This window comes from Triturus cristatus, chromosome 7 (assembly GCF_964204655.1).
Source record: "Triturus cristatus chromosome 7, aTriCri1.1, whole genome shotgun sequence".
NCBI classification, from domain to species: domain Eukaryota; kingdom Metazoa; phylum Chordata; class Amphibia; order Caudata; family Salamandridae; genus Triturus; species Triturus cristatus.
In genome coordinates this window covers 481,041,943-481,054,319 of record NC_140590.1, presented here as the reverse complement: position 1 = coordinate 481,054,319, position 12,377 = coordinate 481,041,943, and positions in this window count along the sequence as shown.

The window sequence follows — 12,377 nt, the reverse complement described above, 5'->3', positions numbered from 1 at the left end:
CACCTTATATATTCTCTTCATTACAGTATCTGGCTTGCTTTTACATTCTCTCTTAAATTAACTTATACCAGACAATAATACTAGCATTCACCAGGGTGGTCTTGCCAGTGTCCACATTATCTTTATCTATATTACGAACCTTTTATCATCTTAATTTACCTCTTCGAAACTACTCTGTACCAGAAACACTCTGACACCTAACTTCACCATCATTTTCCACCTTATCTATTGCTCTCTGGACACGCAAAAACCCTTTATCACCGATTTCTTAGATTTAATTTCCTAAGCAATATTCTCTACCCCTAATAATGCTTACTTTGGTGTCTTCACCCTCCCAGCAGATCTCCACATAAAAGGCATGAGATGCTCCTTTCTTGAAATGATTTCCTTCCTCAAACTGGAATCTTATATTTGTGTTCCAACTTATTCTAATAGTAACAACCTTCACCTGGTAATATCTGCCTTGCCATGTTTGTCATGCCAAGTCCCAATTCCCAATTCCTTTTGATTGGTCTGATCATGTAACAATTTATTTTCATATTGATACTACAAGGCCCCACCTATGGGGCAACCAAAACCACATATAACAACCTATCAATCTTTTAAGACATTGCCACTAGAACATCTCAAACACAAACTACATTCCCATCTACCACCTAGGTTTATCTGCAAGGTTTCAGTAGACACTTCTCCTCTCATGTATTTTCTGTCATACAGGAAGGCTGACAAAAGTTGTCCCCTACTGAAAAATTTCAACCTTCAGAGAGAACCTTTTCAACTGGGCAGCCCCTGGGCGGCCCTCCTTCTAAATGTTCCTTCTGTTCCTGCTATTATTTCCCTTGTATACTAGGAAAACATTGAGTTTTATATATTGTGCCACAAAATATCCTTGTAAGAATGTCAATTGATTTTTGTGGCACAATATGTAAAACTCAATGTCTTCCTAGTATACGAGGGAAATAATAGCAGGAACAGAAGGAACATTTAGAAGGAGGGCCGCCCAGGGGCTGCACTTGACTGTAGAAAAAAAGGCAGTTAAGGGAGTAAGCAAAAGAAAGGCAGGGCTTGGGAGAAATCTACAGCAAGCTGCTCAGGAACAGGGCAGTCTGTGGCTGAAGTAAGACAGGACTGGTCAGGAAAAACAGGTAACATAGAGATCCGGTACACTGAGAAACTAACTTCAGTGCTCCAACAAGGAGTTTCAAGCAATGACAGCTTTATAATCAGAGTCAGGCGGCAGCAAACCCATGACAGAGTCACATGAATGGGTTGCCCAAGACTTAGCCCAAGTGTGTGCAAGTCCCATCTCTCACATGTCCATCTTTTAGACCAATACCAATCTGGCTTCCGTCAGGACCACAGCACTGAATCAGCCATTACTTACATAGTTAATGACGCGCTGCAAATGGTTCATCATAATGAATACTGCCTTCTAATCCTCCTCGACCTCTCATCAGTATTCGACATGGGCAAACATGACAGCGTCCTTGAGTTATTGGACCGCAGGATGGGAATTTTTGGCCCTGTCCTAGATTGGTTTGCTTCTTTCCTCCACAATAGAACCCAGAAAATAAAGATTAACCATTCCCTATCCAACCCCACACCTGTCACATTAGGTACTCCGCAGGGTTCCACATTATCACCCACTCCGTCTAAACTTTTCATGGAACCGTTAACTGAAATTCTGAAAGCATCAAACATCAAGTCTCACATATACATGGATGGCACCCAACTTTACCTGAAAATCTCCTCTCCTGAAGACATAAAATCTCTTAATGCAACCCTACAAAAAACTCAGAGTTGGTTGACCTACAACCACCTCAAACTAAACACTCTCAAAATAGAATTCCTCTTAATTGCATCCCCCCAAACATTCACTCAACATTGCGGAATGGTTGAAACATCTTACAGCCCTCAATTGCATTCCACATGTCATTGACTCCAGGAAATCACTGGGAATAATGCTTGACAAGAACTTGAACATGCAGAACATATCAGCAGAGCTACCAGAGCAGCTAACCTCCAAATGAGCATCTTAAGGAAAATTAAAACCTTCCTCTGCCTCTAGGACTTCAAGTCAGTTGTTCACACCCTACTAATCTCCAGGATGAATTATGGAAATGCAACCCTTTCAGGCCAACCAAGATCAAACTTGGCCCCCCTTAGGGCCTCACTTAATTCAGCTGCTGGGCTCATTATCGGATCCAATCGCTACAAACGCATCAAACCAGATCTGACATTTCTAAACTGGCTGCCTCTTGAGGCAAGAATTCAACAAAAAATTGCTTGCATGACACACAAAGCCTTATACTCCAACACCCGGAGGTACATTGTACAAAAACTGGACCTATCTGGCAGAGCTAGATCCTCGATCTTTACTACTGACACCACAGAAATTTAAGACAAAGAAAACCTACAATTGGCCTTCTCTGGCGCTGCCCTAAGAATTTGGAATTCCCTACCTTCTAAAATCTGAGTTAATCCGAAAAAACCTCCCAAAGCGCAAGTTCATTTCTAAAAAGAAAAGAAAACGAATGATCAGCACACCCTGACAGCATCCGCAAATGGCATGAGGAACATTATTGTTCTTTCCTGACTGTGACCGACATGCATAAAACAAGACATTACACTGTCCATCCTAAATAGGGCAGGCATTGTAATGTTTTTCCTCCAATGGCCCCTACTCCATGGGCTGTCGGAGGAAGTGATTCATTAACTGAGCTAATAGGGGCTTCGTTGTCAAAATACTTAGGGGTAGATTTACAAGAAACGAACACAGCGCGGTGCCGCAAGTCATTTTGCTGCGCTGCACTGCGTTAGTTTCGAAGCACAGGAATGCAACATATTCACAACAATATGTCGCATCTCTGTGCTTCCCCCTGCGCTGGCGCACAAACCGCTGCCATGTGCCGGCTTAGGCACCCTTGCACCATGGTGCAAGGATGCCTGCATCATGGGGAGATTGTTTTTGTGCAGGAAGGGGCACCTTCCTGCACAAAAACAATCAATTGAGGTGACTGCCTCTTCCAATGTGTTCTATATGATGCAGCACGCATTGAAAGAGGAAAAATACGAGGAGAAATTAAAACATTTCTCCTCGTTGCACCTCGCTATGCCACCCCTAGGGTAGCATTCTGACGCATTTCCAGGTTTACGATTTCTGGTAAATCTCGAAATGCATCAGCGGAGATGGGTGTTGCCTGGGAACACCCACAGCAACACCCATTTCATGCCCCTAACACGCAAAGTGTTGCATGAGCTGGGGCGATATTTACAAGCACAGGTTAAGTTACGCAGGGTGACTTTACCTGTTCTTGTAAATATCACTTAGCAGGCTGCGCAACCGGTGCGTCACACAACGTGATGCACCGGCGGCTTAAGGGTCTTGTAAATCTGCCCCTTAATGTCCGACTGTCTCTAAATGAGGCAAGCGGGCCAAAAATTTGGCAGGCAGGGTATTCTTTTGTGTTTGCAACAGAGTACCCAGTCTTCCAAACTCTAAATCGGAACCTTAGTTCAGGGACTGATGTATTTCTTGGTGACTTCAGGTTCAGCTATAAATCTTTGTCTCTGATGACTGGGAACAATCACAGGACCAGTTTCTGAAGATGGTACACTGTTTTTTCTACACTCAACCACAACCAGTTAACGCAACACCCAGGTGGATGGTGCTCAGCCTTTAACTGCTCCAGCCCGCTTCTACCACCAAGCAGTTCATTGTCAGATCTGTCCATAATGTAATGCCAACTATCCATGGGCAGACCTGATGGGCGTGCAGACCTGAACACGACGTCTGTAATCTCTACCTCTGGCCTGATCAGAAGGAGTCGACCTGCAACTTTTGCCTCACCTTCTGGTGCAAGAAGATGTTATGGTTCCCGAGGGAAAGGCACTGGGCACACTTGAAAATGCAGCATGTGTAATTTTTGACACCCCACACATCTTCAGCGAGTAGATCCACCCAATGTCAAAGAGAAGGGGTGGGGCCATTCATATGCTTGGCAGTCACTGAGATATTACTCTTGAGTGCCTTCGAGGGAGAAGAGATGAACACTTTAAATACCACCCCGAGCCAAGAGGCAAAGCCTTACCCCGTTAAAAGAGGCAGAGCACCACTTTCACAGGCGTTGGGCATCAAGCCCAGAGAGGCCCAACAAAAAGGCCTCAGCCTCTGGTGCACCACTGCATCTGGTCCTAATAGTCATTGAGACAAGGTTTCAGTGTCAAGGCACAATCCTGCAAGGGGCATGGAGCTATGCCCCTTCTTGATGCCCTCTCGCATGACAGAGATTAAGTCTTCAGCTTTGGAGCCAAATTCAGTCCCAAAAGCACCTCTGAAACATACCAGCATCCCTTCGACTCCAACCTCTGAATCTCCCAGCCTTGGAAGACGGGTGGAATAACACTACAAAAGTGTCTTTTTATCTAGCCTGAAACAGGCACGATTTCTGCTATACCACATCAGGCAAAGCCACTGAGGACATTACCTCTAAAAAACACGCAGCCTAATATTGAGGAAGAGCTTGACTTTGAGGCATCCCAACACCCAGTGCCAAAGATGAGTAGGAACTGGGCTACTAGTCCTTTACCACAACCTCCCACACCCATGCATGCACCCCCTACTATACCACCGTGAACCTACTCACTGTCACTTCCTCCACCTCTACAATCAGTCTCTCCACTACCTCCAACTCTGGTCTCTTTTCCTAGACAACAGTCTAGGGTCTGGGCAAAACCACATCCACTAGTCAGCCCCAAACATACTTGCAAAGGCAGCAGGCATTCCATGACTTCCAGTCAGGGAGTGGGTTCTCAAAATAAACTTACATAGGCAATAATGGCAAGAGTGGGGCAGGGGTGGCTCCAGAAAAGCAACCTCCACACCTAAACACTGACCCCAATCATACAATACCTGTTGAGGAAAGACTAAGGGATTTCCACTCTTGCTGGGTGGAAATCCCCATAGATCAATGCATGCTAGCAGTGGTCCAAAAAAGCTACTGCTTAGAATTCTACTTTGTACTCAATGTACTTCCTTATCCAAAAGAAGGGTGGATGGTACACTCCGGCCCATCTTGAATCTCGGAATGGGTACATTCCGTCGGAGCATTTCTACATGACAACCTTGCAGGACTTCATCTTGTTGCTCCAACAAAGGGACTTCATGACGGTATTAGACCACAAAGGTGCCTGCATCCACATACCTATCCACAATGTCCATCAGTATCTGGTAAGTTGACAGCAGTACTAATTCAATCAATCAGGATTTATAAAGCATGGCAAATCACCTGTGAGCGTCTCAACGCGCTGGTGCTGGTAAGTGGTTTGCAGAGAAAGCAGTGAAAAACGAGACAAAAGCAGGAGAAAGCACTCGGAAAAACATGGGAGAGGAAGGAGGCAAAAGCAGGAAAAAGCACTCCAAAAAACTGGGGATAGGAAGGAGAAAGCAGTAAAAAACAAGGCAAAAGCAGGAGAAAGCACTCAGAAAAACAAGGGGAAAGCAGTTAACAAAATGAGGCAAAAGCCGGAGAAAGCAGTAAAAAAAAGGGGGGGCAAGGAAGGAGTAAGCAGTAAACAATGAGGCAAAAGCATCCGAAAGCACTCAGAAAAATGTAGGGAAAGGAAGGAGAAAGCAGTAAAAAACAAACATTGGCATAGTCAATAGGTCTCGCCTTTGGGACATTATAAGTGTTTAGCCATGCAACAGTTGATGTTGCACCAAGGATATTGTGCTGCATAATTAAATACTTATAAGGTCCCAAAGGCGAGACCTATTGGCTATGCGAATGCTTGTTTGCACTAGGAGGATGTGTACCAGCTGGGTGTGAAAAACGACTGGGTAGCGTTGTGCAAATGCATAGGTACAACTTTGTGACCGTTCACACCTTTCCAGTGACAACCTCTGTTCACCCCCTGAAATATAACCGTTTCCTCCCCTAAATTGGCAGATTTCCAGTGATTTTAAATTCCATCACCTAACATAAAGATCGACAGACATGGATTCTGTAATTTGAAATAAAACATTTACAATCTCTGGACTACATTTTCAAAGCCATCTGCACATCTTATTTGAACTCAAGTACCAAATGGCCAGTTTTAGACGTCTAAATCCCCTCTTTGTGCTCACATAATGTGGAGGTACATTTGTGATAAGATTTACTCACACATATACGTATGTGGCTGTGTGGTCACTCGAGCAACACCAAAACAATTCCCATATAGATTATATGGAAAATCTGCTGCATCTCTGGCGTTCAGTGACAACTCTTTTTAATCCTCCTTATCTGACAAAAAAACGTTTCCAATCCTGCAAGCTTCAAACATGTTCTGCATTCATTTTTTCCCCGGTTACTGTTGGGCCACAAACATCACAACTTTAACCATTACAGTTCTTACAGGGCACCGTGGAGGCATATCCCGATGGTGAGCATGGGCGCTCAACCAGGAATGTCACATACAATAAACCAGAGGATTGCGAACGGTGAAAGAGGGATAGGTAAGAGACGTTACCTGCAAAGCGGATCTTGACGAGGTCCAAGGGGTGCAGTACCAGTGTGGACACCAAACCCCCGCTGAGGCCGGCCAGCAGATTCTCATAGCGGACATATCTGAAAAGAGACGGGCGCTCAGGAGCCGGGATGGTGGACTTTAGCACAGATATTTCTTGTGTCTTGATCTCTGGAAAGAGGGAGGTTTAAGGCTGCACGAGGGTAAAAGCGCTTTGATCTGTAACAAAGGTGTGAGCAACTCGGAACGGGGTAACTGTTTAAACGAAAGCAAAAGCATGAGTTGTTGACGCAGCCCAGCAGATAGCATGAGATCAGCAATGAACCACTTTCTTGGAATTGTGACAGTGAAAACAGGTATATGTGGTGAAGCTTCAGACAATACGGGCGTGCTGCCAGGTGTACGAGATTTTTACTGGCACCTGTAATGTTGTCCCTTCCTTCCTGATGTGTCCCCCCACAGAAGACAACTCTCGTAGGTGTGGTTGAAGGGTTTATTCTAGATATGCTTATACACAGCAGGAGCGCCGATCTGGAGCTCCGATCGTTATTCGAATCGGCGCGCTAATGCCGATTCTAAAATGGCCGCCGCCGGAAGTCCGGTGACGTCACGCGCCGTGCGCGCTGCGGACTAGACCGCAACACCACATCTCCCTCCTTTACAAACACAAAAGTCTCAGTCCCACCTTCACACCAGAACAGTCTTACTTGTGGTCCAGGCTGAACTCCTCGAATCTTCGTGGCAGCATTATTCTCCTCCCGCAGCGTGTCCTCCTGCTTCCTGCGCCTGCGGTAGGGGTGTTGCTCCCCCCACTCGGGATCGCCTCCCCACTCGCTTCTCGTGGTTCTAGACCGCCCAACTCTGTCTCTCGGTCACTTAGTCCTGGAGTCTCGGCACCTCCACCTCTTGGACTCCAGGTTCCTTTGGGAACGCTTCCTGCTTCTCCCTCTGGTCTCCTACACTCCCCTTTTCCCGCCGGTGTGGAGTCGGCTCCTGCCCTGCTGTCCGGCTCCATGTTCAGCTCGGCTTCATCGGCCCTGGTACATCTAGCCATCCGGTCTTGTGCCCATATCTTCCCGTCGCTCAGTAAGGCTGATGTGGAATAGGGTTCCACCACTTGGAATGGGGGCGTGAACTTGCTGTCCCCCTTCCTACCTGGTGCCGGCAGTTTCACCCTTACCCACTCTCCTTTCTCCAGGGCGACTTCCTTGGTGTTATGCCTTGCGTCGTAGTAGTTAGTGTACACAGCTTGCGCCTTCTCCAAGTTCCTGCGCACCACAGCCGGTGACCAATGACTCTGCACAGTGAGCTTCTTCCAGGCCACATTGTCTCGGGTGAACGGTTCTCTTCCTCTCAGTATGCGGAATGGGCTGTAACCTGTGGACGAGGGAGTTATCCGGTAAGCCCATAGCAGGCGCTTGAGTTCTTTCTCCCAGCTTGCTCCCTGCCCGATGGCCGCTTGCACTGACCCCATTATCACCCTGTTGAATCTCTCTACGGCTCCGTTCCCCGCAGGATGGTACACAGGCGTGCGCCTGACGGTTATCCCATTTCTGTCCATGAAGGCCTCCCATTTGGTCGACGTGAACTGTGGGCCGTTGTCACTGAGGATTCCTTTGGGGATCCCTTCTCTGATGAACACCTCCGTGAGGAATCCCAAGATGGTATCTGTCTCTGCGTTTTCATCCACATGGACTTCTGGCCACTTCGAGTATCTGTCCACGACCACGGTGAGGTACTTCTGGTTGCCACTGGCGTCTTGTATGGGGTCCAGAACATCTATAGAGATCTCTTCCCACGGGTTTTCCGGGCAGTCGAAGTGTCCCAGCGGTGGACGTAGCATTTTCTGCGTCTTGTCTGCGTTGCTGCATTGCTCACATGACCTGACGTGCCTTTCCACGGCAAGGTCCAACCCAGGCCACCAATAATCCTCCTTCACTCTTCCCTTCGTTTTCACGATTCCTAAATGACCTTCGTGTGCAATGGCCACCACTCTGGGTCGCAGCGCCAACGGGGGTACTACTTTGTTGCTCCGGAACAGGAAACACGGGTTGTCCCCCAGCGACAGTTCTTCTCTGACCTCCCAGTATTGTTTGAGTTCTTCTCCGAGTAACCTCTTCTCCGGCCACCCCTGCATCACATATGTCTTGACGGCCTTCACCTTCTCGTCAGACCCGTACTCTTCTTCCCATTCCTGCTTGCTGATGGCCTTTTCGTGATCGCCCATGAACGCCACTGCGTACTCTGCCCAATTTTCTGCGTCTTGCGCTTCTGCTGATTCCTTCGCGGCCGCCCTGCTCAGGTAGTCCGCCACTCGGTTCCTGGTGCCTGGGATGTACTCTACGTCGTACACGTAGTCGAGGAGTCGCAGCGTCATCTTTGCGATCCTTGGCGTAGCGTGCTCATGGCCGTTGGATGTGAGGACCTTTACCAGGGGTTTGTGGTCTGTTCGTAAGAGGAACTGTCCTCCCCACAAAAACTGTCGGAACCTTTCCACTGCCCACACGACGGCTAGCATTTCTTTTTCGATCACGCTGAATTTGCGTTCATTGTCTGCCAACGTGCGGGACGCGAAGCTGATCGTCGCTGTCATTCCTTGTGCAGACCTTTGCGTTAGCACGGCTCCTAAGCCTCGGTCGCTCGCGTCTGTGGTCAGGGTCGTGGGGGCTGCTGGGTCGAACCCTTGAATGGGTATGGCTTCGCATATTTCTCTTTTCATCTCCTCGAACTCCATCTGTTGTTCCTCCTTCCATGTGAACGCTGTTTTGTCTTTCAGGATCGATCTCAGGTGGTATGTCTTTGATGCAAAGTGGGATACGAACTTGCTGTAGAACTCGGCCATCCCCAAGAATGTCCGTACTTCCTCCTTGCTTGTGGGTGTGGGTGCATCCCTGATGGCTGCCACGTTGGAGGCTTTGGGTTTTATGCCTTCCTGGCTGATTTCGTGCCCTAGGTACGTGACACTTTCCAGTCCAAACTTGCACTTGTCCCACTGGGCCGTGAGCCCGTTCTGCTCTAGTACTGTCAGGACGCCTGCTAGCCTCCGGTCATGTTCTTCCTTGGAGGCGCCCATCACCAAGATGTCGTCCTGGAAGAACTGGAATCCCTCCATCTTGTTGAACAGGCGGTACATCAATTTTTGGAAGACTGCCGCTGCCGAGGCAAGTCCGAACGGCATCCGTAGGAATTTGTAGCACCCGAACGGTGTTATGAACGATGTGAGGTGGCTGCACGATTTGTGGAGTGCGATCTGGTGATACGCAGACGTCAAGTCTACTGTGGAGAACCACCTGGCGCCCTTGGTCTTGGCTAACATCTCGTTGATGCGGGGAAGCGGGAACTTATCCACCACGATGTTTTTGTTGAGTTCTCTGAGGTCTACACACAACCTCACCTTCCCGTTCGGCTTCTGCGCCACTACTAAGGGGGCCAACCATTCCGCGTTGTCTATGGCCTCGATGATCCCGTTGTCCTCTAACCTCTGCAGTTCCTCCTGTACTGCCTCCCTGGTGCGGAACGGGATGTTTCGCACTTTGTGGGACACCGGTCGGGCTCCTTCCTTGAGGTTAATTTTGTGCGTGAACTTGGTGAGCTTCCCTATGTCGTCTCTGAAGACTTCTGGGAACTCCTCCTTCCACTGCCTTGCTCCCACTCCGGGGTCTTCTTCCATCATGAGTACCTGTATACGGCCTCCCGGATTCAGTTTTATTCCCAGCTTCCCTTGATCTCTCCATCCCAACACCGATGGTCCCTTTTCTGCCACGTACAGCTTTCCTTCGCACGTTCTGCCCTTGAACTCAAATGTTAGGGGGCAGTACCCTACCATGGGTATGGGTTCCCCGGTGAATGTCACCGGATGGATGTCCGTTGGGCGCAGTTGGTGAGTGTTAGCCGGTGCGAAGTCCTCTTCCCATATCTTCTTCTTTATGATCGTGTAGGGGGAACCTGAGTCGGCGACCATGGTGACTCCTACTCCCCCGATGGTCATGTCACACCTCGGTTTCTTGTCGACCGCGCCGTCGATCCCCAGGGTCTGGTCTTCAATCATCAGGATCTCATCGTCCTCCTCTTGGCATTCCTGCTCTTCCTCCTTGCACGACTCCTGTGCTACGTACTTCACTTGCTGCCTTGGCGTTTTCCTTCGACACACTCTTTCATAATGACCCACCAGACCACAGTATGCACACTTAGCTCGGAACGCTGGGCACCCTTTGTCGTTGGCGGCGTGTCTTTCACTGCCACATCTGTAGCACGTGTTGGTGCTCCCTTGTCCCTGTGTCTGCTGTTTCGCGCCCCGGGCCACGGGCTTCCTGTGCTGTCGCGTGTTGTGCTGCTCTGCCGCCTGTCTCTCGCGGCTTTTCCTATCTTCTATCCTGCACACCGCTTGTTCTGGGAGTCGGTCCTTCTTTGCTGTCTCCGCGCACCTCTTGGACATTTCTGCTTTCTTCACCATGGCTACCACGGTCTTAAGGGGTTCATCTCCATTAGCCCACAACTTGTCCTGGATGGACGCGTTCGCTGCATGCATTACTATTTGGTCCCTGATCAACTCTTCCTGGAAGGCTCCAAATTTGCATGTTAGGGCAAGCTTCTGTAACGCCGCTACATACTGATCAATCGTTTCCCCTTTCTGTTGCGCTCTGTGGTAGAAGTTGTACCTGTCGACCGCTACGCATACGGTTGGGCGGTAATGGGCGTCCATATCGTCGATCGCGTGCTGAAACACATTATCGTCTGCCGCGGGCCGCACTACCTTCACCAAATCGTCGTACACTCTCTGGCCTGCAGGGCCCAAATGGTGTAGCAGTATCCTCTTCCTGCGCGTGCTTGGGAACTCTGCGCCGCTCTCCTCCTCTAACGCGAACAAGAAATTCAAGAAATACGGCTTCCAATCCTCCCACGGCATATCCGGAACCCCTGCTTTCGTGAGGAAAGGTACCGGGTTTGGCAAACCTGTCGATGTGGCACTCATCTTGCTCCTTGCCTCCGTTCGTCGCGGTCTTGGGCTCGAGCTTCTCGACCCCCGGGTGCTGTCGGGGCTGCCTTCGCCGGGGTCGTCTTCTCGGTCGGAGTTGCCGCTTCTCGCGTTGCGTCCTGTGACCCCCGCCACGGTGTGTGTGTGCGCTTCGCCACGCGGACTCTCCCTGGTGCCGTTCCGCACCGCTGGGCTGCTGCTGACCGGGGCCGGGCTCAGGTGTGACCCGTCGGACTAGATGCGCGCCCTCCTCTTCCCTCCGAGACACTGCCGCGCTCCTGCTGGTCGGGGTGGTGACCGTGGATGTAGATGACGTGATAACCACGAGGCACACACTGTGGAGGCAGCGCTGGGCCGTTTCACCTCCTCGTCGCCATTGTAATGTTGTCCCTTCCTTCCTGATGTGTCCCCCCACAGAAGACAACTCTCGTAGGTGTGGTTGAAGGGTTTATTCTAGATATGCTTATACACAGCAGGAGCGCCGATCTGGAGCTCCGATCGTTATTCGAATCGGCGCGCTAATGCCGATTCTAAAATGGCCGCCGCCGGAAGTCCGGTGACGTCACGCGCCGTGCGCGCTGCGGACTAGACCGCAACACCACAGCACCGTGGGAAGGGAGGTTACTGAGTGCACATTTAGGAACATTGTGCTCTGAGACTACACACCAATGCAGCTCACAGAAGGGCGCACGTTGCATCAGTCGCCTGACTGATTTCTTTCATTATAAAGTTAAGCAATTTCGACCGAACCTCAAAGCAGGCAGCATGTGGCACCCGTGTACAAAGGTGTGAGCAACTCGGAACGGGGTGACTATTTAAACAAAAGCGAAACCGCGTCTGCCTTTGTGGAAGTTGAACAAAATGGAGGGGCAAGGGGAGTGCGGCTGAGACTGCA